General features: G+C 37.5%; 1 protein-coding gene across 15 annotated transcripts in view; it reads right to left on the reverse strand.

The window, feature by feature from the left end:
• MAP2 (microtubule associated protein 2) overlaps positions 1 to 23,776 on the reverse strand; it is a 282,560-nt gene that overhangs the window by 118,749 nt on the left and 140,035 nt on the right. For 14 of the 15 annotated variants that reach the window (XM_047871613.1, XM_047871627.1, XM_047871626.1 and 11 more), the window contains exon 3: positions 20,943 to 21,010. The gene's annotated coding sequence lies outside the window, so the exon portion shown is untranslated. Of the gene's footprint in view, positions 1 to 20,942; positions 21,014 to 23,776 lie in introns of all 15 variants that reach the window. The other variant, XM_047871614.1, reaches the window with a different exon arrangement.

Below are 23,776 nucleotides of genomic sequence, written 5' to 3' on the forward strand. Positions count from 1 at the left end.
GTTTCTTACAATAGTCCAGCGGCTTCTATCTAAATATTTTCCTTTCAGGGCTATTTACTCACTTCTGCATTCTCTCTCTCAATCACTTTCTCTCAGTATATTTCTGCCACACTAACTAAAATAAAGTGGGAAATTCTGGACTATGTTTAAAATCTCTGTCTCTCTGATTATGCATAATATATCATAACTATATACTCTTGTTCAGCCCTTGAAGTTTTTAGGATTTCTGTGGGGAGGCTGTTAGACGTGGGAGTTTATTTCAGTCTGCAGGGCATTGTTTTGGGATTTGCCGACACTAACACTTTGTATTTCCTGTCCCCTTATGCAACATGCCTGACAAATTATAATTATCAGTGTTTTCTTTTACAGAAGGATAATTATTTGTTATTTTTACTTAAGCAATAAAAAAAAACTGAACAGTGTTCTCCCCAAAAACAAGACTCAAATGCACAGGGTTATTGGCCTGCCAGTCTACATAATATGGAAAAATCCCAATTGCTCTCCATAAAACAGACTGCCATTTTCAGTTACTCCAGCAAAAATGCCAATGATAATTTTATAGAAATCCTTCACAAAAATCTTCCAAGAGAAAGCAAGAGAGTCACATTAAGAAGATCTCCTTTATGTTTTAGTTTTATATTTAGTTTAATTATATTTTAATTAAAATACTGATATTCATACAAGACAACAAATGTATCACTAAAATGATGTTGGTAAGATTCTTAAGACCAGGAGCAAAATCCTTTTTGCTACAATTTATGATTATGCAGAAAGGGCATTGAACTCCCTATGTGACAGTCATTTTACTTAATGCAAAGGCCAAACTACCAAATTAGCTCATCTGGATTAGGGCAGATTAAGATAGGATTTGTACAGCATTCTTGTTTCAAGGGCACTGGTCACAGACTTAATGAATACCTTGGTATCTACCGGGAATGCTAAATTGAAGCTATGATTAAACAAATGTAATCATTCTAAGAGTAAAAGTCTGTTCGTCTTTCTTGGTCCCTACCCTAATCTACGGCTTTCTTTTTGGTACCTCTCCTTAATGCTGGAGAGACCCAGTGAATCTCAGAGGTAGATTAATGCAAACTAGTGAATGCACACACTATGCAAAACGAAATCCTCCAACAGACCACGGGACCTGCCACCACTCAGCAAGGCAGAACCCTTAGCTCACTGGAATGTGTAACATGTTCCCCCAAGGCAATTGCACATTCCTCTGTCCAGCAAAAGCAGGACATCTGTGGCTTTACCTTGGCATTATATAAACTTTTCCAAATCTGATTTTGCCACCTGAGCACACACATCCTGTAGATTGTTAGATCAACTTTGAAGCCAGTAACAGTGCTTGTGCGTTGTCCCACTGATGAAAAGACCAGAACAGTACTGAAAAGAAGGGTCCTCCTATATAGCATTACATTTATTCAGAAAATTGAGATTCTGCCATAAATGGGCAAAACAATAGCTATCGTGTTATTTAGCCAAAAATGGAGGACACAAAGAAATGAGCAAAGGTTAAATTGGATGACAGAGTGTGAGTGACCCCTCTCCCCACTTAGCTATTAACATTGAGCAAAAGGAACTTCCCACCATCAAGCAGAAAAGCTTTGAAAACTTACCCTTAAATGTTTTCTCTGTGTCTACATATCAAAGGTCAACAGAACATCATTAGGGAAGGTACTGTTCATGTACTAGTAGGTTAAGCCCCACTTTCAAGTTTCTACATCAAATGAGACAATAACTATGAAGGCACACTGGAGATGATAAAGCTCTCTCTATTGATTATTTATTAGTATTATGGTCTTCCTAGGCATCAGGCATGGGCAACATCCTAGGTAGAAAAAAAAAATAATACCCATGCCATATTATAGTTTCCACATTGTACTTTGACCTTAAATAGAGTAAAGGGTTTCTTTTTCCCAGACATTTCTTGGCCTCAGGTCTATTTGGACAGCCAATCCTATTCAACCAACTATCATGCCCATGCTGGAAGCCAGTTTGACTCCTGCCTGGAGTTGAATGAAGAGTAGCTATGCACAGCCCGTGATCCTCTTTCTTAAGGATATTTTATCTTTCTTTGATATTTAAGGTTAAACAGTTTCTGTTGTAAATGGGCTCAGTTCAAGCCCTTGATTTTTGAACTTAAGATGTTTCTGCCTGAGTCATTAGCCTCCCTCCTAGGGCTGTCAGAGAGTGTGGTCGCCAGAGTATCTCTCGCCAGTCTGATTCCTATTTCCAGAAAACAAGGCAAGTCATGAAGCCATTTTAAAATCTGGTAGAGAATTTCCAACGTGTAATATTGATTTTCAGAAAAGTGGCACCAAGTCCCGTAGGAAGCACTTCACGTTTACAAAGATCCTGTTGGAGAATTAGTCCCGTTTCGGTGTGCTCAAAATCCACACTAAGGTTTTTACAAGAACCTGAGTCTTCTTTGTCTCTTTCAGTTATCAGGAGAGCTGCTTCCTATTCAATGAGCTGATTAAAAGAGATTCCCAGGGCAAATGTGCACTTTTATTGGGAGCGGGTATTAATTATCAATCTGAGTAAAGACAGAGTTTATTTCTGTATTCATCTTCCTATTTACACTAACTCTTCAAAGTGCTGGGATTCTGATCCAGTGAGCTTACTGAAAGCTCAATCCTTCTGACAGCAAAGGGGATGCCATGATGGCTCTGCGTCTGACTAAAGAAGAGCACGCAGAGAGCTCAGCCACACTTAGTTCATCACTGAACGGGTAACTGACTGCCTCTCTGTATCCTTTACTAATTCTACCTAAATGTATTTGAGGGAAAAAACTATTCCTAATAGTTTTTACATTTGCTTTAAAAGTCAATTACATTTTTAACCCCAACGGTAAGTGAAATCTACCAACTTTTTTCTTTTTAACTGAGACTGGATTTGTTTCATGTTAAGGGAAAACAGAAGGCAAATAAATAGTTGAGCCTTGTTTGAGCTGAACTGAAGGTAAGGCATATTGGTCAATTTCCTTTTTTAACCAGATAAAATTCAAAAGATGAACAAATAGTTTAGAAAAACAACCACCACATTATATGCCTTTAAGTCAGATGTTGTATACGTTCGTTTGGGAGATTTGTCACACCACATGTCTGTGAAGAAAGGAATTTATGAAGTTGAACCCTAAAGTTTAGGAGAATTAATGCACGTCACACAAGTAAACAACCTCCTTTCCCAAATGTTGTCAAGTAGTCAGTTTTACAATTTACTTTCAGTTTTGTAGATACAATGTGTACATCTTTATAGATAAAGATTTATTTTATAAAATATTAGTACTCCTTCAAAGAAGACTAAGATGCTGAATACCGTTTATTCTTTCTTATCTGTAGGTCCTCTATAGCAGAAAACTACATTGCCAGCCAAATGTAGTTTGACCTTCCTAGAATTGATTTGTAGCAGATGCAAGAATCATTATTGATGAAACCAGAATCAATCAGTGGTCTTCTCATTTACACACTTGGTAAGTCATTAGTGACATAAGGGGAGCAAACATTAAAGAAATAAAAACTCCCAGGAGCATTACCTTAATAGCATATTGACTTCCAAGCTCATTGCATTTCAGACATAATTCATGAGTTTTCTTTATAAATAAGGAAGAGCTATTCACCTTTTTTAAAGCAATGTTTTAAATAGCAAAGATTATTAAATACCTTATGAAAATAAGTATTTTTCTCTCTAGATAAAAAAAAATTCATTTTCCATAAAAGTAAAACATGGCTAAAGTTAAGCCTAAAGGAAAATTATTTTTTTCATGTAAGATGTAGAAATGAATGAGACACCTCGTCATGAAAATGTTCTGAAAATTAAACCCTACATTATTACTAAACAGAAAAACAAGGATAAACTGAAAAAAATTAATTGACTACCTATAACTTGTGCTTGTCACTAAATATAAATAAAAATAATTGAATACCAACTACTATGATTCACCACTGCTAAGTGCCCAATTGCAATAGAAATGTTAAGTAGAGCCTGTTTTACAATCTAATTTTTATTTGTAGATACAAAATGTAAGTCTTTAAAAATGAAGATTTATTAAGTACTTCACAATCTTGCTAAGCACTTCATAATCCATGTGATATTTGTTTATCACAATTTCGAAGTAAGGACTATTCACACTTATGGGTAAGAAACCTCTCCCTACAGAGTAACTGGCCAGAGCACACAGAGAAACCCAAAGCTGCACTGATCTCCGCTATTAGCCTGTCAACAATATGCTTGCTTAGTCATAAAAACATGAGCAACGAATCTGTGCACATAAAGAAAGCATAACCTTAGCCTACAGGAAAGGTTGTACGGTCACAATCCTGGCTCAACTGATTTGTTGAGTCCTGCAGAGAAGGAACAGCAGCCCATGTGAAATCAGATAGCTGAAAAGCACTAACACCTGGGGAGGGGAGCCTGCAAATTCCAGGCAGCTGCCTCCAAGATCATGGCCAGTGTCCTGGCTCCAGGAGCCCTACAAGGAGGTATACCACTCTTTATTCTGCAACAGGGACTGACAGCTCCTGCAAAAGATAACATCTGTGAAGCAAGAGGCAGAGTGTGCAAAATAATTTCTCAATAGTGTACCTTTCTTGAAGTCGAGCAATAATGGAGCCTTGTGATGTTGGGGATCAGTAGGGATTGTGATGTCAGTTAAGGGTAAAATGTTTATCTGAAACATGTTCTGGTGGTGGACAATCCTGAAAGCCAGCTGTAGAGAAGACAGAGCCTAGAGAGCTGAGAGCAGCTGGTTGGTCTGGAGGCTGAAAATAGTGAGGAAAGGCTTAGAAAAATCTGCATTGCAGATAAACCTCATGGGAGACAGCTGAACTCTTAACATCTCCCCAAGCCAGCTTCTCTCCAGAGAGCAGAGTGGTCTCAGGTGTTGTAATTTGGAATGTATATAATTTCCAGGCCTTTCTGGAGACCTTGGGTGATTTAACATAATTTTATCTTTTCCCTTGCTGCTTTTCACCTGTTTGTTGGTTGGTTGGTTGGCTGGTTGGTTTATGTAGTAGAGCAGGCAGAAAGGAGAAGCGGGCTACAATAAACAAAACTGTGAAGTACCCTCAAAACTTCTTTTACAGGTCTTATCTTTTATTTAATGTTGGGCCTTGTCTTTATCAAGCTTCTACCCTTCAGCTTTAAAACAACATAAAGGAAGAACCAAGCATCTACCTTGTCTGTTAAGAAGAGGGTGGAGAAATAAAAACTTAGAAAGTCATAATAATCACTAACAATTACAGGGCTTCCGCTATGTGAATTACCTTCGTTAACTCCTGCAATATCGTAATAAGGTTGTTTTTGTCACTCCTGTTTTATACATCTGAGGTTTGATAAATTCCCAATTTCTCATAGCTGATGAGGGGTACAACCTGGATTTGAAGCCAAGGGTATCTAATTTCAAAGTCTGTACTTATTTCACTACATTATAACCCAGCATTTGTTAAATGCCTTTAATGTGCCAAACATTCTGCTTGCAAGGCAGTTAATAGCCATAGCCTCTAGAAATTCCTGTTCTGTTGGGATGAAGGCACTGTTAAAGGGCTTTTTACATTGAGGCTGTTAATATTTAAAAAAAAAACTTTTCTAAAAGACTTCATTTTTCTAGAATGTATTTCCCCCAAAATTTAGAATTCTGTAAACAAATACCTGTAATTAAAGTCTAGCATATGATCACAAGAAAAGTAAATATTGGTAGAAAGGGGGAGGATGATGACATGGACTACAGAGGACTTTCCTTTTAAGTTTATTTATTTAGAGAGAGCAAGAGCACTGAGGGGACAGGGCAGAGAGAGAGAAAGAGAGAGAAAGAATCCCAAGTAGGCTCTGAGCTGTCAGCGTGGAGCCTGACGTGGGGCTCGATCCCACAAACCGCAAGATCATGACCTGAGCCAAAATCAAGAGTCATACACTTAACTGACTGAGCCACTCAAGCACTCTGAGCACAGAGTGGTTTTAAAGCAGTGACAGTATGATAGTATAATCATAGATATATGTCATTATACTTTTGTCAAACACCAAGAATGAAACCTAAGGTAAGCTATGGACTTTCGGTGAATTATGATCTGCCAATGTTCATCGTCGGTGGACAATGTATCATTCTGGTGAGGGATGTTGATAATAGGGGTGGATGGCCATGTGTGGGGGAAGTGGGTTTATGGGAAACCTCTGTACTTTCAATTTTTTTTTTTAATTTTTTTTTTTAACGTTTATTTATTTTTGGGACAGAGAGAGACAGAGCATGAACGGGGGAGGGGCAGAGAGAGAGGGAGACACAGAATCGAAAACAGGCTCCAGGCTCTGAGCCATCAGCCCAGAGCCCAACGCGGGGCTCGAACGCACGGACCGTGAGATCGTGACCTGGCTGAAGTCGGACGCTTAACCGACTGCGCCACCCAGGCGCCCCTGTACTTTCAATTTTATTGCAAATTTAAAATGCTTCTAAAATATAAAGTCATAGCAAAGGGGTGGAAATAAAGTATCTAATTAGAAGGAGAGAGCACATAAATGGTTTTAATAATCCAGAAGATGGATGGGATTTTGATAAGTGGAACTTTGGATGAGATATTAGGTATACTTTTCAAGGAAAGTGAAGAGAATAAAGGATCATTCTGTCAGTCAGCATTGTTGTTTGAACACCTACTCTGTATCAGTCCTCTCAGCAGATTCTGGGATTCTGGTTAGGAATGAGACATACAGTCATGGAGGTTCCAGTCTTGTGGGGAGGACATACATTCAACGGATGAATACAAGCGAAAGAAAAGCAGAGCACCATAGAGAATGTAATGAGCAGACCTGTTAGGCCAGAGGATGCAAGAAGGCTTACCTGGGAAATCCCAGACCTAACCAGTGAACAGGACTTATCTAAGTAGAGGGGTAGACGAAGTGAGAGTAAAGCAGAAGAGGAGGAGCATAGAAAGAGTGTTCCAGGCAAAGAGAATAGAAATATGTGCAATAGCCCCAAGGAAATAAACCCAGGATAGTCCTGGAGAGGCAGAAGCCAGATCATGGATAGGCTTATAGCACAGTTTATAGATTCCTGACTTTATGATGAATACTTATGGCTTTAAACACAGGAATATCATGATTAGATTGCATTTTTAAAAGATGGCACCAGTTACTATATGTATAATGGCTTATTGGAGGAAGAACTGATGCAGGCAGCTATCGCCGTTGTCAAGATCAGGGGTAATGGGAAACTAATGTAGTCCTTGGGGATATGGATGAAATGGATAGATTTGGAAAATGTTTACGAAGTAGAATCGACAGGACTTGGTAACAGATTGGACCAGTATGTTTTAGGTGACAATTTTTTTTTTTTTTTAAGCAAGCTCTACATCTAAAGTGGGGCTTGAGCTTACGAACCCAAAATCAAGAGAGGCATGCCTTACAAGTCAGCTAGGCATCCCTTTAACTAACAATTTTAATATAAATGTTTTTATATAAATAACAATGGCACTTGATAAAATGACAGTTCAGAGCCTTTGAAAGTAACTTTAAATTGTAAAATTGTCATACAAATGATGGTAAGTCATGGAGGAAGTCCAAATAACAGTGGCTTAAACAATAAAAATTCGTTACAAAGTTATCTCATATTCAAAGTGTTTACAGAAATTCTAGGCATCACCTCTGAATTCCTACCATAAGAATGGAAGAAAGAGTGATGAAGAGCACACTCCTTCCTTTTAATGTAAGTTTCACACACAATTGGAATTCATATCTTATTGGCTGGAACTGAGTCATATGGTTACACCTGTTGTCAGGGAGGCTGGAATTCTGGATCTTATTCTGACTGTCCATGTGACCACGAACCCTCCAAATAGCAGGGGTCCTATTATTACTGAGGAAGGAAGAGATAATCAATATTGGGGGCAAAAGTAATCTGCACCACATTAACTACGGGCTAAGGCCTTAGAGATGGAGTAGGAACAAATAACACTTACAAATGGTACCTGCCCTTTACAACAACAGAAAATTAAAACACATCAGAATGAACTCATTTTGAATTAGTATTCCACATTTTGTCTACGTCGCTACATACATTTTTTAACCTCAATTATAATCTAGATAGACTGGGTAAGTTAAACAGAGCTTCCCCATCAATAAATATGGCTTTATACTGCTACAAAACAGCCTCAGCTAGGCCAATATTTGAGCATAGTTGTTTATGGTTTCATTTCCTTTACTTTTAATAGTGGTCATAAAAAGCCAAACAAATGCATTTTATTCACATTCCTTTGGATGAGGCCTTGAATTTAAATTGTGTCACTGGATCCATTAACATTTAACTATGGCTGGTGACTTATCCTCTACAGACATTCAGCTTCAGAATGTAATAACTACATGCAGAAAATGAGAATAAATAGCTGTCAGATAGTGAATCATACACGCATCACTCAGCGTACATTCACATTGATTTATTTTGTTTTGTCTGTTTGATGTGTTTTCATTTTGTTTCTAAGAATAAAAGCTATCAATAAGATGCTGGATTTAATAATTTAAGGAAAAAACTCCTTTCATCAATTTTCCACAAATGGTTCTCAGTAGATTGAAATCAAAGGCTGCTGGGACTCTTAACTTTCTTTCTACATTTAATTTTCTGTTAACATTTCCGCAACTTTTCCGAGTAAGCCACTTTACTGTTATTCTCATTTTCTTCATTTTCCTTTTACTGGTGCTTCATGTCTCAACTTGACTGACAGAGCAGAAACCCTCAATTAACTAAAGCCATATTAAGTCAGTAATATTTTTGTGGCAGCTAATTAACAGCACTAAATTATACTCATTATTATCATAAATATTCACATTCTTAATTTTGCCAATCAAAAGGGATCACACAACATTAAGTCATATGTTCTTTGCCAAACCAAAAATTCAAATTTGTTTTAAATGAGCTATAGTATATCAACCACATTCTTGGTCTGCTTTTATCTTTGCTTTTCCCTTAGGTGTAAAATATATCAATAAACAACTGCTTATTTAATTATTTCTATTGATGCATAACTTCTGCTTCTTCTGCACTGCATAGTTCTTTTTTTTTTTTAATTTTTTTTTTCAACGTTTATTTATTTTTGGGACAGAGAGAGACAGAGCATGAACGGGGGAGGGGCAGAGAGAGAGGGAGACACAGAATCGGAAACAGGCTCCAGGCTCTGAGCCATCAGCCCAGAGCCTGACGTGGGGCTCAAACTCACGGACCGCGAGATCGTGACCTGGCTGAAGTCGGATGCTTAACCGACTGCGCCACCCAGGCGCCCCTGCACTGCATAGTTCTAGTGTCAAACTGGCATCGCCTTGCAATTCCTATTGCATAGGGAAAGGGTTTTCTTGTAACAATGGCCATTCAAGTTTGCATTATTTGTTACTCAGGACCTATGACAAAATCTTTTATGTAAAGACAGCTTATATTTGTATTCTACATTATAGTTTTCAACATGCATTCATATGTTCCATTTCAACCCAGAAAATAAGATGTTATCTTTATTTTACAGAAAGAGAAAGGCCCAAGAAAGGGAAATATTTTTTTCCAACTGACTAGTAAACAGTAAAGATAGAACACTGGAATAATAAGTGCAAAAGAGTACAAACTTAGACTGGTGCTATGAAAGTACATGGTAAAGAAGATTAAACATGATCGGTAATGGAGGAGTTATCACACCCTTCTCCTTTCTCTAGTTGTTTTTAAAATAATAAAAATGTTGAAAATGATGTAGCCCTAGCAAAACCGTTCTGAAGATACCCTAGAATGAAGATAAAGAAAGAAAGAGAAAAATTGCTGCCAGGAGCCCCTGCGTTAACAGAAGAACCTGGAGAAACCCCAAGCTTAGAGTCTTCAAATACAGGGTCCTAGGAAGCTATGAGACTAAAATCATGGCTCTTCATTAAGAAATGTATTCAGAACAATAGGGACCCTTTCTATTTATTCTTCTTCCCCTTGCTATTACATTTTTAGCTGATAGGAGAAGATTTTGCCCCCAATGGTGAAAGCAAGAACTAGCCTTTAATAAAAGCAAGTGATCAGTTTTAGAACCAGGTCTAATACAGATAAATTTATGCAGAACTGGAACAGTTGTAGGGATTGTAACCTGCTAATGTGCTGGTTACATTTCTGTGCTTCTCCTGGGATACCTGCTTCCTGACAAACTCTGCCCATTTACCCAGCATTTGCAATCAGCTTTCATGGTGAGCGGACGTACATATCTGCACAACTGCAGAGGAAACTTACAGCAGCTACCTATCATCTTCAGCCTAGTTCTTCATACATAAAAACAAACAAACAAAAGTCCTCCAAATCAAGACCTTTGAGAAACACCAGCAGCATGAACAAGCAAAATATTTTTAGAAATGACTCCTGAGGAAATAGAGATGGTTCAGGAAACAAGAGAACTTACAATTGTCTTTCTCAGAGAGATTTGAAAGAATATTGCACACTTTAAAAATGAACTTCCTTCCAAAAATGAATTTTAGAAAAGTATCAGATAGAGGGTAAGAAAAAAGTTTCTGGAAATTAATATGTGATTTCCCAAGTAAGTAGTTCATGAATTAATTAAAAATAGAATTGGCAGGGCTAAAGGCAAATAATAATTCAGCTGATAGGAAAAAAAGTCTTGAATATAGAAAAAGGGATTTTAAAAATATGTAAAGAAAAAAGGCAATTAAGACAGATCAATCCAGTAAGTCCAACATTTGTCAATAGGAATCTCCTAAATATAGGACAGAGGCAGGGATAGCAAAAAAAAAAAGGAAGCCAGAGGAAAGTTTCTCTGAGTTAAAAAGATCTAATTTAAATAGGTCATTTCCAAAAGACCTCCGGCAGCATGGGCAAATTGTCTCTGGTTAAGAATCATTGGTACAGAGTAAAACACTTGGCTATGAGAACAGACAGACCTGGGTTTCCTTCGAGCTCCACTAACCATTAGCAATTTATCTTTGGTGAATATACTTCATTAAACCTCTTCTGTGAATTGGGGATTTAAAAATCCTATCTGCAGGGTTCTTCTTTTTCTTCTTCCTCCTCTTCTCTTCCTCCTCCTCCCTCTTCCCCTTTTCGTCTTCTGAACTGTATGTACTTAGCACATAATATAGATTAAATAAATAAGGACTATTAATATTTTGATTATCATTGTAGTAATGATGATGAGGAAGAGGAAGAGAAAAATGTGTGGAGTGCAGGGTATGTGCCAAGGGTAGTGAGGGATAAGGAGAGGTCAATGTAGGCTTTGGATGCTTCGGTGAGGGACGTGGGTTATGCTTCCGATCAGCCCTCTCCAATGAAAGTTATCTCATTAGGGAAGTGTACTATAAAAGATAATGTTCTATAAAAATAATGTGGCTATGGAGCACTTGAAATGTGGTTAGTATGACTAAGGAAGTGAAATTTTAATTATTTTCATTTTAATTAATTTAGATTTAAATAGTTGCAAGTAGCTAGCTGCTACCATACTTATTGGCTAGCACAACTCAAGAAAACAAACAAGAGCCAAAGAAAAGTTTGTGTTAACAGTTTGTTTAGGCGATTAATGGGGTGATGGCGTTTGGGGCAGGAAGACAAGATAAAAGCATTTCAGCAACCCTGACAGCTATGAGAACCAGGATGAAGATGGTGGAAAGGAGAATTTGGGGGAGAGCTAGGTCTCCACAATGACAATGTCCTCAGTGGACCCGTACCTGTTGCTGTCTGCCTCAACACACCTAACCTCAGCCCTAGCCCTACTCAATGACCTCTGAGGTTATAATTTTCTTTATATATGCTACCCTCCTCTTTCTACATCTGAGATCAGAATTGGGATCCGTAGCTTCCAGCTTCTTCTTTCTTAGCTCTCATAATTGTCCTAAAAATAGGCAAATCAAAATGCCTGCTTTTACAAATCTTTCTCCATAGATCTGATTTCCTGAGGCTTTAATCATTTTCTTTGTGATCCGGGATTCTTGCTGAGTTACTTACCACTTGCTTAAAATTCTGTGAAACTTGAAACTAAACAATGGATTCTTATTAATCCATCCCTCTGGCAAATGCTTTTTAAATCATTAAGATTACATTTTCTGTGATATATTTAGTCTGATCTCTTTTTCATACTGAAAAGTATAAAGCCATTTCAGTAATAACTGCTATTTTTACTAGTATTTACTGAGCTCCATGCCATATTAATCCAGTACTCTAAAGGGCAGGAGTCTTTTGGGAGAGCAGAGCAATAATGCAGGCCAGGGCTACCTTGGAAATGTGTTCTTTATTTTAGCAGTCAAGTCAGTGCATTATTAAAATATTCCATATTTGGGATGATATACTCATTTATCTGCTTTGGCTACATCTTAGTAGAAAGTAAAAGCTTTAGAGTTAGAGCAAGGTTATGGGCCAAAGATCTACTGTTTTCTAGTGGAGGGACTTGGGTAGGTCATTTGCACTCTCCAAACTTCAGATATCCTATCTGTAATAAATATAACAAGATCTGCCATTCCCATTCCAGAGACTGTTGTGAGCTTTGGGAGGTCACATGCTTTCTAGCACTTAAAAAGTGGTACAGAAATAAGTTCTTTCTCAAAGTCTAAATGCTACTTCCTCACTGGTTGTATTATTTCAATAATTTTATAAACCAAAGTCTATGTCTTGGACCTTTTTGTGAGCATATCATAAGAAACAACTAAAAATGCGTGTACACATTAAACTATATATTACATTTATTATTGCCCTTTGACCTATTGGACTATCCACCCATCTTGTAGAGGAAAAGTCTGACCAGTTATGTGACTTACTCAGGACTATGAGTTCATGTATCATTTTAAAATCTTTTCAATGTTACATGTCATATTTCCTCAACTACCAACATAATCTTAAAAGTCAATCATTTTAGGGATTTCTGTCCCCACTACTTAAAGCAGGCTAATTATTCTTTTTTAAGATTCTAGAATATCACAAATTTACCTGCAGCTATGCTCAAAATCATGCTAATTAGCTGCTCTTAGGCACTGAGAGAATTCTTAATGCCTACATGTATCTTATTCTGTATATATAACCATGAAATCTTACCATGAGAAAATCCTACAGTAAGCAAGAAAATACTTTTAAGGAAAAGAAAGTAGCAACATCATTATTCACATTGGAAATAAAACATAAGATCTTCCTGAAAAGAAACATCATCTCTTAAGTTCCTATTCATTGTAAAGAAATATATTTTGGTTGTAAGTGTTAAATAGAGTAGCTTTGTTTTAACAATTACCAGATGTGGGCCAATATACATCTGGTGCCTTAAATAGTCATAATCCAAAGTCATTAACACCAGGAGAGAATCTGAAGAAAGGTTAATTCAAACCATCTGTGGCAGACCCAAATGGAATCCACAAAAAAAGAGGATTGATTCAATTTTTTTTTTTTTGAGAGAGAAAAGGAGAATTTTTCAGGAAGACCAGAGATTATCCTGTGCTACTCTGAGACTCTTAACTGTTGAATAAAATTGCAAAAAGGCAGAGGCATGGTATTCAAATTCTGGGTATTTTACCAATTCCAGTTTGTCTATGCAAAGACCAGTGATGTCCACTATAGGAAGACTAGTTACACACACACACACACACACACACACACACACACACACGCACACACGCACACATGCACGCACATACACTCATGCCCAACACTCATTTTCGTAGCTTCATCTTGACTTATGCATCAAGGACGTTTCTGAGCAGACAACATAATGAATGCAAAAATGCCCATGACATGGCTTTGCTCCTTAGATACCTCTCCTAAGTGTTTTCCTTGAAGAGATATCAATTTAAGTTGACTTCTCTTCATATGAAAACTAGCATTTCACTGGAATTTTTAATTCAAAGTTTCTAATGGCACTGCTCACATCTACTTGCTTGTTAAAGTAAACACCAAATGTCAAAATTACAGTGACAAAGACCACAGATCTAGTCACAGTATGGCCTAGAGATGGGAGCAACCATTTAAACAAAGGATAAATGCTAATAAGTGTGAGGACATCACAAATGTTTAATATGCACTTAAGGTGTTTCTATGTGATTTCTTGTTTTCTTAGATATTTTATTGCTGCAAAGGGTAGTGTGGAAGGAACCAAACACGCAAATGTTCACAAGTTCCTGAAGCTATAGAGGAGGACTAAGAGACTCATGGTGGAGGCAGAAAGATAACATCCCTCAAGAGTGTCAAGGCTTCTTGTGAACACTTAGCCTCTTTGAACACTCTAATCATCTGCAAAAAAACACATCCTTTCTCCGGAGGAATGCAGGTTGCTGCCACCAACCAAAACATTCCACCAAAGATAAATGATTTTGTTGGAAAAAATGCATTCCTTAAATCAGAGACTATTCTCCATACCCTGTAGTCCCCTGTGGCTTTAAAGTAGAGTCCCCCAAGGTTTGTATTGGGATGTGGTTGGCAAGAAGATGAGATGTGGACATCCAGGAGCTTTGCCACTAAGCACAGAGGGGCATGAGGTATGTCAAGTGCTAGGGGACCAGAGAATTTATCGGGCTGGTGCTGTGGTGAACATCCAGGCAGAGAGGAGGTGAGAAGTTCAAAGAAATCATGGAACAGGGAAACAGAACTGGAGTTAAGAAACTGGCACAGTGTTATATGGAAACACATCCTTGAACCTGAGCCATAAGAATTCATTATATGGCACAAGAAACATTGAGCATAGGGCAGAAAGATTGAAATGCCAGTAGCTCATTGTGGTTTGTTTAATGGATCTTTCATAAAACAACTGGCTGGAATTGAAAGAGTCAGAAACCAAGAGAGACAATTCTCTCTTACCACCAAAGAGGTGGGGAAGTATGCAGTGCTGCCACACTAAAAGAAGGGCTCACATTTGACTTGTTCATAACAACTGCTCCACTTATTTCTAACTTTTCTTGCCTGGACATTCACCTCCTAACCTCTTGCCAATCCATGCATGGGACACAGTCCAGCAGCGTCAACATTACCCAGGAGCTTGTTAAAACGTAGGCTCTCAGGTCCCTCCTCAGACCTAATGATTCCAAATCTGCATTTTAATGGGACTCCTCCTCTCTGCTGTGAAGTTTGAGGAGCTGATCTCCCTGGGTCTACTCTTACCACCTTATCATCCATTCTCTGCATAACTGCGTGAATAAATCTTTTAATTTTACTTGTACATCCACTGATTATTTCCCCCCTCTAGAAATAAAGTTCCATTAGGGAAGGAAAAGGGCATGGTATTGGTGTTCAATAAATATTCAATGAATGATTAAAAATGGATCTTCCTCTAGTCTGAAGTGAATTCTAGGGGATATGTAGGGCCCCCAATATCTTTTCTTTACCACTAGAAAAGTCCCACTCTCTTTTCTCTTGCTTTTATTAGGGAACATGAATTTTGTTTACCAAGCCTAAATCCTTGTCTGTGCTTTTTATCTCCTTTATCTCAGGACCTTTTCTATACTTTTGTCCTTCTTCTGCTTACACATACACCCTCCCTCTCTCTATGTGCCCTCCCTTTGGCTTAGGACTTACCAGGTTACTAAGAGTAAAGTCACACTGCAGTCACTGTCCTCCTTGCCTTATATATTTTCTCTTCTCTTGCCTTTGAGTTCTGGATCTCTTGAACATGTTTTCTTATTACTTTCATATCCTTATGCACTCATTCACTCCTCAAGAACAATTTGACTGGTCTGGAGTCATACCCAGATTCACAACTAGTCCTGACACTTGTGCAACTGTCACAGTCTCTGCTCCTCCATTTACGTGGACAGAACAGAATCTAAAGTCACTGTGATGATTAAAGTGCCTGTCACAGAGGCTGGCACATGGCAGGCGCTAATGTCATCCTAGATTCCCGTTGTTGGAACAAAAGTGAGGCTAGTTTTGAGCCACCAAATAATATTTGACCAGAAGTTTCACAACACAAAATACATTGATGCTTTTGTTATAGAAACATCCCTTGGAAATAATTTGAAATACCATGTGAGAGTAAAATACAATTCCATTGCAGCATTAGGATGGTAGTGAAAGGTTGGGAAACACGGGGGAATAAACATATCCAATGTCTTCATGATAGAATATTACACAGGTGGCAAAATATTGTAAGAGATGCTTAAGTACTCTGAGCAAAAAAAAAAGGCAAAATTCAAGTTGTATTGTTCTGATCCCAGTTACATAAATTTAAACACAATAGATGAAAGGAAGAAAGTTAAACAGAATATTAACCACAGGCTCTGGATAGTGTAATTATGGATGGCTATTACTTCCTTCCTTTACACTCTTCCAAATTTTACAAGTTTTATAAAACGTGGGTTTATTGTTTTTATAACAGAAAACATTACTGAAATAAATAATATATGCAACAGACTTTTACCTATTGTCATTCTTCAACTTTTTGGCATAATTTGAGTGTTAGCCTTGTTTTCTATTACTTCACCTGTCCTTTTTTTTTTTTTTAAATATTTCTTCCTTTAACTTTGTCAATTCCTGTTACTTAGTCTACCACCTAAATGTCGGTGCTATCAAGAATGTTCTCTCGGGTCCTCTTCTCTCCTCTCCTGATAATGTCACCCATGTCCTGTCTCCCCAGTTTCTGTTCTCAGTGTTGGCCCTACATGATCTGCAAACTACCAGATCAGTCTACCTGCATATCCAGCCCGTCGTGGCCTAACCCTGCTCCTTCTCTTTTTATCCCCTCTCTCATTCAGTCAATATTTATTGCCTGTACACTACATACTACACAGTCTGCTAGAGACTAGGATGCAACAGAAATGAAAGAGAGCCTCTTGTTTCAAGCAGCTTTTCATGACTTTTCTCCCCTCCTTTTTCCAGTTACCAAATTCCAACATTAGAGGCAGCACTGGGTCCTTCTGCTTTTCATTCTTCTTACTAATCAAGCAGTTGCTATATTCTGCTTATGAGTTTGAGCTCAGAAACATCTTTCATTTTCATGACCTCTTTTTTATGCCCACTGTGTTGACAGTCGCCCTCTTTGAGCCTTTATTATTTCCTGGATTACCGTATTATAGCTTCCAAAGCGATGCCTCCTTCAACATACTTTCACTCACAACTCCATCTCACACAGAGCTATAAATTAAGTCACCTGAAAACACAGTTTAGGTCATAGTGGCCTGCTATTCAAAATACACCCAACAGCTTCTCATCAAATACTGAACGGTTTCCTCAAGTTGGCATTTAGGGTCCCCTTTACAATGTATTGGGTTGACCTGAATGGATTTTTATTTTGTAGTTCAAAAGGGGGTAGAATCGTAGCCATTTCAGATGGCACAACTGAACACTATTTCCATCCACACCTTCTAAGAATCCCCTTCCTCTACCCTACACTCTAGAATATAAATGAGATCAGTCTATACTCCCCACTTGTTCACTTTCTTTGGTTTCTGCGCTAAGTGTTGCCTGTTCTTCCTGGAGCTCCTCCATGCATTCTCTCTCCCTGGAATACTTCTTTTGCTACCACTGAGCCTTGAGGGTACTTCTTTGTTTTATTCTGCTGCACCCCACTGGGCTCCAAAAGTGTTCTATTCTATATACGCTTTTCAAGTAGAGCATCTTAATACATGTTTGTAATTGTTAGTGTCCTCAGCTATTTTTCTGGCTAAGTTGTATATAAGGTTGAAGGTAGTGTCTGCACACTGCATACTGTTGCCAGCTTGTTTGTTTGTTTGTTTGTTTGTTTGGTCATTTGAAACTTCTGCCATATTTCAATTAAAAAAAAAGCTTTACAAAATATTGCATCAAGTTATGCTATTTAACACTTGGATATCTGGCTCATTTAGTTATGTGGACTATAATTCAGTAATATGTCTTCATCGTAATGACACAGGAATCCTTTATGGATTAATTTATTTTAAGACTTCCTAATTTCCCTCTGACATTCCTCCTTAAAGAATAAAGTTCTTCAGTTTAAATAAAAAATATATATATTAAAAATATAAAATATATCAGAATTTGATTATGTTACATATTTGAAGATATATTTAGTCCCACCTTATGCATATGAAAACAAGAATCTACAGGCATACTGTTTGAACCTTATTTCAGTATATGTCACGTGCATAAATAAAATATTAAAGCAAATGGCTATGAGCCAAAAAATCTACTAGGAAAAAAAGGTAGTATGTTGTGGTTACTATGAAGGACTTTGGGCCAGACTTGTGTTGGTTGCCCAGTTGGAATCTCTGTTCATCCATCCATAAAATGGAGACCATACCCACCTCCCAGGATTGTGGAGAGAGTTAAAACAAGATAACCTACATTAGGGGCTAAGGGTAATTATCTAGCACATAGTTAATAACAAAAAAACCATAGCTTTATTAATAAAAATAAATGGCAAGAAAAAATAGCATTCTCTAAAACTATCATGACTCTAGAAGTTTCTCTATACATTAGGAAATGATGTCATACTAGTCCACGATGAGCAACAAAGCGTTTAAGAAGACTATGACATCATTTCTAGGATTACAGAGGGAAAGAAAGAGACAGAAAGAGAAGGCCTCCTCCCCACTGCTGCAGCAAAATCTTGGCTGAAGACATGAAGAGCAATAAACAACGTCAAGCTTGGGAGTAGTATTTAGGAAGCATCCTTAAAGCAAAACTCATGCTGCAGTTTGGCACCCTTCCCTTGCTGATGAAAGTGAAAAGGGACATTTTTAAAAATTCTTTCCATCTTAACCTAAAACTGGAAAAATTCTTTTCTATATAACTTGGAGAAATTTCCACACATGGTTCGCCTGATTTTCTACCTGATATTAATTATCTAATTAATTATTTTTATTAATTAGAGACGATATAATGAATGTTTTGAGTAGATGAAAAAAAAAAGTACCAAATGTCTGTTTTACAGTGTGTAATCTCATGAAAAACAAGAACAAAAAAGTAACAGAGGAAAAATGCTGATGAAACATTTACTCATCAAATAAGTAAATATTTGTTGAACTCCTACTATGTTCCAGGCACTATTTTATGTGCTGTAGATATCAGTGAAAAAAATCAGTGAAATAATTAACCAATGTCAAGACAAGCCTGATTCGCAAAACCGTGATACAGATCCCTGACTCTCTTCGAGCCCAAAAGTCAAATTTAATTCTGATCTGATGCCATAACAGTCTATTTCAATAAACCCTAGTTGATGACACAAAGTCTGTCAACACACCCCTAGGTATATTTTAAAATGGTCCTAGAAAATGTAGGCACTAAGAGGCTTTAGGTGAGGTAATATGCCACTTTTCCAACACCCAGTTAAATCACAACAGAGCAGATTCGTTCTTATTAACAATATATTGAATACATTTTTTAGTGGTTAAATAGCAACATCATCCTTTTCCAACTCATGTATATACCCCAATGTTCAAAATTAATATAATGAGTTGCTAAATGATCCTGCAGATTAGGAAACAGATTCTCACATAAAATATATACTATATGGATTTTGTGAGATGGGAAAATACCAAATAGATTTTTTTGCACCAAAAATGAAATGTATTCACTACTCTGAGTGAAACCTAAAATGAGAGAATAGTCCCAAGGGTTTTACAATATCCAGGAGGAATAGTTAAGTCCTGTCTGGGGATTCCATACCTGACTCCACTGAGTAATTTCTAAGGAAAAATGCAATATATTTCCTGTATCTCTGAGACTAGTCTATTAGATTTTTGTTCAATATCTGAAATAATGCAGTTTCCTTTTTTTAGAACACACTGATTTATTGTAATGAATTCATTCTCTTGTGCAAAAATATTATGTGATATCGCCTACACTCTGGAAGGGTGGTTACAGTGGCATCTGCCCCTTCCTTCTCTCCCACAATAACTACCCACATTACCAAGGCTCTTAGTAAGTGCTTGTGGAATGAATAAATTAAGGGCCTCATAATACACACTGCAGAGAAAATTAAACGAGGACAATGCATTCATCTCCTTCAACTGGTACAAATATTCACACTCACAGATGTACACTCACATACTTCTGGCATTTCAGGATCTGTCGTTGAACATTAGCTATTTCCCAAGTACATTAAAAAAAAAAAAACTAACTTCACTGCATAAAAGATTTCAGACCGATAATCTTGAGAGGAAATACTATGTGAATGCCAAAGAAAGATTTAAGAGATGTTATTGATCTTCTCAGCAAGGCAGAAAATGTCTTCCATTTTTGGAAGGCAAATTTCAAATATAGCTTTTCTTGACATGAGTGTATGTTGAAGTCAGAGGTAATCTTAAGGAATTAAACAAAAGGTAATACCTGTAATTGCCATCTCCAATCAATACACATCGTGATGCTGAATTCAAAAATTAATATTTTTCATGTAAGGCATAAGGCCCAGGATCAATGGATTCAACTTGATTTCATGGCAAGATGAAGGATTACTTTCTTATGCCAATAAAGCATATGTAAAATCAGTTCTTTTAATAACCGACAACCTCAGCCTTTAAACATGGTGCTAAAGACTGAAGCATCAGTGAAGAAGTTACAATATTTTATTCGCAAAACCTAACAATACTGAGTCATTCCTAAGCTCTTGTCTCTAGCGCTCATTCTACCTGGGAATTTACCAGCGTTTCATTTACCAGTTTAAAAATATCACTTAGTAGCAGGATTCCCTCAGATAAAATCATTACTTTAGTATAGTTCTATTAAATTCAAATGACTGAATTTTCATTAATATAGAGAATTTTGGACATTTTTTTAGCTGCTATCATAATAAAAATCCAAAAATAAGCCAGGCATATTGATATTTGTTAACAACTTGCAACACAGGCAAAAGATATAATTCTTTAAACGTCTTATAATCAAAAAAGCCTTGGATAATGGCATTCTCTGCCTGGGGAATGATACATGCTACAGACAATGATCAACGTAGGCTTAAGGATAAAAGATCAACCATAGACAGATTAATTTGAATAAAAACATTCCAAATCTTTCCCGATTTTCCCTCATTTAAACACCCAAACAAAACATGTGGTACCTTTTAATTTTCTGAATGAGTAGTTCCCAATCAATGTTTCTTCGGTTAGAGACAACAAGCTGAAGAATCTACTGAAACAAAACACAAGAAAAAAAAATATACATATACAGGTTTGTTAACTAAATATTGAAAATTGTAACTCACCAGTAAGCAAATGTATTCTTTACAATCCAGATAATAAATCTATGTCTTGAGATCTGTAGTACAAAAAATGCAGTACTTGAATTTTTAGGAAGCTCAGTAATGAATTTTAAAGCATTTTACTTTGAGATCCCATCAAGCAGATCCTTTGAAAAATGGATTAAAAATAGAACAAAATAAAATTAAAAAAAAAAAACAAAAACCAAAAAACCCAAACCATTACCAGTGAATAGGCAGCGATACCACCCAAGTCTAGCCTTTGAGGATTGCTGCAGAATCCTTCTCCCGGAGCATTATCTCTACGGGCTGGCTCTAGCTCTCTAGCTCCAGACAGACGCAGTCTGCAAGCCACCAGCTCCTGTCTGTGTGTGTCGGGGAAAGGGAAGCTGCAAATTAGAAAAAGTCCCCGCAGTGGCGAAAAGGAAAATAAGGCGAGTGGGAGAGGGAGAGAGAGCTCACTAGCCTCAGAATTTTCGAGAATGATGACAAGCCACCCAGCTCCGCCATCATTCACTGACAATAAGATGCAGCCCTGGCTTATGATTTAGCGGTTTACCATAGGGGCTTCTGGTATCAAATGCCTGACAGGCATTTTAATTGCCTCCATCCAAGTGTGTCCCCAGGAGTCGAGTCTATAAGCCTATGAATGTCATCGTCTGGTCTCCTTTGTGTTAATGCCAGACACACACACACACACACACACACACACACACACACACACACTGCTTAAATAGAGAGGCAGTTTCCCGGCATATAGGATTACAAATAAATCTGGCTACACAAACTGGACATGACTAAATGGTAGTTTATGGGAATTTTTATTATCTGCATTAATGACATCAGAGGTTGTTTGATGTTTTGTCATTGGCTGCTAATTGCAATATTTTAAAAACTCAGTATCACATATTGCTTACTTATATTCCAAAATAAATAACTGTGCCCAATAGAAAAATGCATATATGTATTTGTATTTTCAGAGGGGAAATTCAATCCCCTTTTAACTGTGATAATTACACACTTGGCAATTTTTCCTTACAAGAGAGAATACCGCAAAAAAACAAAGAGGACTGGAAAACCAGGGTTGATGTGTGATTTCTGTGGGCAATCTATTTTATTCCATTTACATACAGAAGCAAAAGGAAGTGGCAAGGAGCTTGAGTACTGGGACTTTACCGTCCCCAAGGGCCAAGGCAGGGAACTGAATCTCTGGCATAATCAGTATCCCCTTTATGTTAGCAACTGAAATGAACAGTTGACTATCCCTGTTTTACGGTGCCCTTTATGTAGGGAGGTTACATGTGGAATAATTCCCTGAATTTATTGCCTGGACAAAAGAGCTGGGGAAAATGTTAATAAATAAATTAATTTTTATAGCACTGTTAGCTTCCTGCATCAGTGAATAGAACAAAATTCGATCTATACCAAAAGGGCTGGCTCTGAAGGAGGTTGCCAGGAGGGAGCATCACCATGGTTACCGGAAACAGAAAGTACTGAGAAAAATAAGGTGATGATAGAGAAAAGAGGAGACTCCAGTGGAGGAAATTTAGAGACCAAGGGATATGCTTCATTCTTTGCCTTCTGGAAAGAACTGTCTCTATCGGTTTTACATTCTATTTTTGACACATTAAGATGAATTTACATCCTCCATTAGCCACCTTTCCTCTCCACTTTTCGATCACTAGCTAATTTTGCTTTCATAAATATTCAAATTACGGTTCTTTTGTACGACATGGTTCCTACTTCTCCTTGCTTCTGTCCATATTCTGGATTCACGGACACCACTCAACCTAGTCCACACCCTTTGTCTCATAGGCGAGGAAGCAGAAGCCCAGGGAATCTGACCAAGGTCACAAAGCAGGCTGGAGATCCAGCAGAAATACCATCCCAGTTTCCTATCTCAGGTGCCCTGCTTTAATTCTTTCAGGAAGTGATTTTCATGCCCTGCTCTGTCCCGTTCTGTTTGCAAGCAAAAGCGATTCCAGAAACATCCTTTGTCTTTGATTTTGTAAGCTTTCCTTTACTTGCTAAAGCAGTGATCTTCCTCTTTAAAATATGTTCCAATAATTCTGAGACGAGTCTTGCTTAATAGCTGTGCTGTACTGTATTGGGGGTCTGAAGAATCTGGGGTAATTATGTCACTGCTTTTCTTTCATTTCCAGCCCGACAACCAGATGAATCCAGCATGATTACCCTTTTGTGAACCTATCTTGTTGAGCCTGAACTTAATCATCATATACTAGGCACTCTATCATCCCCGGCAGGCATTGTTCTTTCTGCAAGCATGAAATCGGGCAAACTCAGCTGTTTTCCCAAGGTTCCCCCTACTTTGTGTAGTTTCATGAAGTTACCCAAAATAATAAAACTGGAAAACTGGGAGCCCAAGTTAAAAAAAAAAAAAAAATTAAGAGATCTTTCACTCAAAAACCACCACTGGGGGGCGCAATATTTGTTAAAATCTTTCTGAGTCAGCAAAAATTGTGATTAGGATTTTGACCTTGCTGTTTTACTGTGTTTATTTCCTTCATAAAATGTTCTTTCAATATTCAGTTCTTATAACTCATTGCTTTTAGGTTAACTCATCCATAGGTAGGATCAGTTTGATTTTTCTGATGTCTGAAATACAGTTGCTGTCATTACTATTGTCCTCTGCCCCCAGTATGTCAACTACAAAATAAAGAAATAACATTTAAAAT

Source organism: Prionailurus viverrinus, chromosome C1 (assembly GCF_022837055.1).
Source record: "Prionailurus viverrinus isolate Anna chromosome C1, UM_Priviv_1.0, whole genome shotgun sequence".
NCBI lineage: Eukaryota > Metazoa > Chordata > Mammalia > Carnivora > Felidae > Prionailurus > Prionailurus viverrinus.